The following is a 5385-nucleotide window of genomic DNA, read 5'->3' as shown; positions in this document are numbered from 1 at the left end:
AAGCTATGTAGACCCTTAGAAGCTTGTCATGTGGTTAAATCAAGATTTCACTTGCACGTTCACTCATATATGCTACTTCTACTCCGGAAGTACCATCCACATATATCCATCCATTTCCATCTCCAGAATTACCCAAAAATATTCTACTCCTAATCCGGGAGAGAATAACAAAAATATTTCTGTTTTTCTCTTGTGAAATAAATGCTCAAGTTATCTTGTTACTACCACTAGCTATATTATCTCAAGAGATGACACTACTAGAAATGTGTTCATCAATGACGATTCACTAGTGACGAGTGCTAACTTCGTCACAGAATGATAGCATTCTATGACGAAATTTAACAGATCGTCATGCCTCACGAGTGATGGAGCTTTGGCATGAAGAATAATGACGAAAATGAAAGGATTGTCATACATTAACAAAACTAAATCGTCATTGGTTATTTGGCTCTTGTTCCACCTCGACGACATGGCGCTGTGGTCCCACCAGTGAGTCCCAATTCAAGACGTAGTGATGCGGACCCACCTTCGGGTCCCAACTTCGATGACATGGCGATTCGGTCCCACCAACGGGGCCAGTCAACGAACACGTGGCTTCGAGGGGCCACGAGTTGAGGCCGACTAGCTGCCAGCCCGCTCCCTTTATTTTCATTGCAAAAAATTACTATTGCTCCCTTTATTTTCATTGCAAAAAATTGCTATTGCATGGGTTCGAACCTGCAATCTGCTGGTGAAGAGAAAGGAGCCTCACCACTAGAACACAAGGGTTTTTGTGATTTGAAGATACATATTTTTCTATTTGTACTGAGAACATAGCGATGACGTAGCAATGTGGTCTCACCAATGGGGCAGCTGACCTGCCTCTCGGTCGCTGCCTGCCCCTCGGGAGGCTCGAACCCACGACGTGTCCCTTAATAGGTACGTGCCTTACCAGTAGGACATTGGCCCTTTTGAGATCATAACATACATGTTCCGCCACTTGTACTCGATACATGTTCCGCCATTTGTACTCGAAACATGTTCTGAGTTGATGGACCCTATATTTATGATCACATAGAGACATGACCGATTATGTATACTCGTGGAGACTGATCGCGAGGGCGTCTGTGGCCCTAAAACTAGTGTCGAGGGTGCATCCCTGGTGGCTAATCAGCGCCGTGCGGACAAGCAGAGCGGCACCGGGCAGTGGCAGCGTGCTTGGGACACAACTGTAGCGCCAACACACGAGCAGATCGGTGCTGGGCAGCGGCGGCGCACGTGTGGGACAGAGCAGCACCATCGGCGAGCATAGCTACGTGTGGTGCGCGAGCAGAGGATCGCCAATTACAAGGTTTGATTGGTATTCAATTTTTTTCTAAATATATGCATGTCTTTGATGTGTTTTTGAAATTTGTTGAATTTATTACTGGAAATTAAGGAGTGAGTACAAGGTTTTATTGTATTATCAAAACAGATGGATAGAAGCCCGACTTTGCTCCCAACACCAATCGGTGGACTTTGCTTATCTTCCTTTGGTCTATGAACACCGAGACTACAGAGGAGAGGAAAGCAGGCATGTTAAGACTTGGTGCAGCTTAGGCTTTAGTTAAGTAAAACAGTGGTCGAGATATATTAAACACACTTGAGTATCTCAATGGTAATGCACATCGAGTTTTTCCTTTAGCTCCAGGTTTCGAGGCCAATGGGAGCCATTTTTTGGTGTTTTTTATTTCTCTATGTTCATTTTACCAGTTTTTTAATTAGTATATTATTGCTTAATAACCTCATTCATTTTCAAGTATCTTATTACATTTGTTACATATTATTTTATTTATTTGTCATGCACATCCTCACAAAGACGTACATGTCTAACATATAACCTAATAACTAAGTGAGAGTTATTCATGCTTGTACAAGATATATAGTACCACCTTGTCAAAATCATTTGAAAATTTTATGTGATGTTTATGGAACCAAACTATGATGTTGTGTGCATCTATGTGATTTTCTGACCAAGTTTCTCTATTGTTCTAATTTTTGTTTGATTAGTGAATAAAAAATGTTAAAATACCCTAAGCTAGTTGAAAAATTCTAAAAACTTGCAAGGACACCTCATTTCGGTGTATAATGATGACAAAAAAGTTTCAACTATTTCTGAGGAAGTGATCATGCACAACCACACAAGTGTCTCACATGTGTCACATATAGCCTAGTCACTTAGACATGTTCATGATTCTAGGTGATGTACAGTACCAATTCGTCAAAATCATTTGAAACTTTAATGGGATGCTTATGGAGCCGAAAACTAATGTTGTGTGCATCTGTGCAATTTTCTGACCAAGTTTTCCTATTATTATAATTTTTGTTGGATAATGAAGCATAAATGTTAAAATACCCTAAGCTAGCTAGAAAAATCTAAAAACTTGCATAAACACCTTATTTTGGTGCATAATGATGATAAAAAAGTTTGAACTGATTCTCAGAAAGTGGTCATACACATCCTCCCAAGGGTCTCACATATAGCCTTGTCACTAAGTCAAAGTTTTTCATGCTTGTGGAGGGATGTATAGTACGACTTCGTCGAAATCATTTTAAGCTTTTATGTCATAATCAATAAGTAATAATATACTAATTGAAGATCTGGCAAAAAATGAACATAGACAAATAAAAAATACAAAAAATGTTAGAAAAATGTAAAAAAGCTAACTCCCATCAGATTCGAACCCAAGAGCTCATAAAGAATCTCAAACTTCCTTACCATTGCGCTATTAAAGTGTGTTTGTTGGTTTTGGGACACATGTTACTTAACCAGCAGCCTGCGTCAATCCGAAAAAAAATATTGGATTAGAAAAGCTATTTTTAGATTGATTAATAAACACGGACTCAAAAGTAATGGCATAGCTGCGCGCAGTAGTCGTCCGATAGAACCCATGCCCGCCTGCCTGCTGCGCTGCCTCCCTGCATTTCCGCTCAAAATAGAGGAAAGGCTCCCCAGCCCAACCGTTCTCCCGCCCTCGTTCCTTTGCTCCTCCCTTCCTTCCTCAGGAAGCCTAGGGTTTAGGGCTTCAACCGCCACGATGTACGGCGGCGGCGGCGGTGGTGCCGCCAACGCTAACTCGCTCTTCGGCGGCGGGGCTTCATGCCCTCACAGTCCACGGTGGTCCCGGAGAGCAGCGGCCTCTCCAAGGTCCTTCCTAATCCCCCTCCCCTTTGTATTGCTCCCTTTCGTCCATTTGTTCTCCATCCCCTGCTGACCCGTTACGGGCGCTCCCGATCGACCGGTGTGGTGGGCAGGGTTGGAGCGCGCAGACGCTGCTCCCGCTCACCGTGAAACAGATCATGGACGCGGCTTTTCCCGGGCGGTGCTTAGAATTGCAAGATTCATTCGTAAGATTTGCATTTTGGATGGTCACACTGCTTGGATGGAAGATTTGTTCATTAGTAGACCCATTATCCATTAAGAAAGAAAAATGGCCTCTTTTATCTGATGTTGTTCTACTGGAAATTAGCCTCTAGGACATAGGTATGGTGGGCCCCAATGAAATGCTTCCCTTTTATGCAAATTTTCCAATACTTGCTATAATGTCTTTTTTTGTGAAATCTAATTTATCTGGTTTCAGACGGTTTTGCATTGAGCATTTAGTTGGCATATCGAAGTCATTTAAAATGTTGTATTTACTCTGAATTGCAGGTTAGGCTTGTTGGACGCATGTTGAATAAGGTTCAGCACGTCAAAGATGTTCAATTCACTCTTCATGATGGTGCCGGCAAGATAGATGTGAATCGTTGGTAGGATGCTTCAGATCGTATTTGATGTTTAGCACTTTTGGATTGTTCCATTAATTTAATGTCGTTCTTTTTTTTCAAGGGAAAATGAGTCTTCCGACGCTAAGGAAATCGCTGATGTCAAGTAAGAATTACAGATTAACTATTTAGTTTGTCATGCGTCAAAATTGATAGTGTTGCTTTGTTTCAGTTTTACAAGTGACGGGGACTATGTTATAGTCAATGGCGGTTTGAAAGGTTTTCAAGGAAAGCGCCATATAGTTGCCTACTCTGTGCGGTGAGCTCTATATACTTATTAGTCTTTCTACTCCTGCATGGTGATTTGTGATGCTTACTTTCAATGTCTGCTTCCTGTGGATTACTGGTGTGTTGTTTGATCTCTTTCATGGAATTACGCCACTGTACTAAAATTTCATTTTTCCTGTGCTAAAGTAGAAGACTAAATAAAAGGCCTATGCTGTGTCAAATTCAAATAACAACTTAGTGGTTGCTAGGTTTGCATCAACCCGTCTAGGTTATTTGTACTCCAGTATGTTGTTGTTAATGAAATATGTAATGTTTCATTGTTGCTTATCCAACATTATATCATATTGAAAGTTGTTTGTCATCTGATGTCTCAAAATTGGTAGCAAGATCTTCTTGGGATGATTCTCACTTATGAACTAGTACTGAGGATAAAGTCTCACCTTGCCTGGGCAAATATATTGTGAATTCGATACAGCTACTTCAGACATACTTCTTGAAATCTTACTGTTTATGATTTCTTGGCAGGCGTGTGACAGACTTCAATGAAATACCCCATCACTTTCTGCACTGCATTCAGGTGCATCTGGATCACACCAGGCCAAAGGTACTAAGATCCCACATATTTAATTCTGGGAGTTGAGTGACTTACTAAGTTTTTTGCGGGTGATTTTATGGTTAGCAGTGATCATTTTTTTTATGGTGACATTGGTTGCAGGCCCAAATAAATGCCAGTACGGCAACCCTTGGTCATACTAACCAAGTTCGGCCCTTTAATAATCAGGTAGTTTCTCTAACTGTATAGTATTACAAATATCTACCAGTCTCTTTCTAATGTTTCATATTTATTTCCTCAGGCTGCAACGTTTTCTGCATCAGGAAATGCTGCTGGAAACAGCATATCTGACTTGGTCATGAGTGTTTTTAATGATCCAGAAGCCATGTAAGTTAACTATAGCTGATTCTACTATCAAATGTTATTGCTGTGTTTTCCGTGACCCACTAAAAGAAAACTAATCTTACACGCATGATTCATGTTCATGAGTAGCATAGTCCAAAGAATCCAAGTCCCATAGTATTTTAAAGCTGGTAGAGATAGAGATACCAAACCTACGGAGCTTTAAAAGCTCCATGGTAAAGAATGGCCATACTTAGTAATAATGGTGGAAGCACTATAGCAGGAAGCAACATGTCAAAGTCAAGCACTAGCTCAGGCAAAGGCAGGGGTTAGCCGGACCATTGTTCTCTGAAGTTTGAACTCTAAACCAAGCATGACTTATGGTCAGTAGAAGTACTCATTCAGAGTTCAAAATAAACTTCAATTCATTCTCAAATTAGCTACTTGTATTCAGCCACTAATTAATCTATTGCTCATTA

General features: G+C 40.8%; 1 pseudogene; it reads left to right on the top strand.

Moving 5' to 3' along the window:
* LOC8062572 lies at positions 3057-4955 on the top strand (annotated as a pseudogene).

The sequence above is a fragment of the Sorghum bicolor genome, chromosome 2 (genome assembly GCF_000003195.3).
Source record: "Sorghum bicolor cultivar BTx623 chromosome 2, Sorghum_bicolor_NCBIv3, whole genome shotgun sequence".
In the NCBI taxonomy this organism is placed as follows: Eukaryota; Viridiplantae; Streptophyta; class Magnoliopsida; order Poales; family Poaceae; genus Sorghum; species Sorghum bicolor.
Note: the sequence above shows the minus strand (reverse complement) of the source record. Positions and strands in the feature narration are given on the sequence as shown.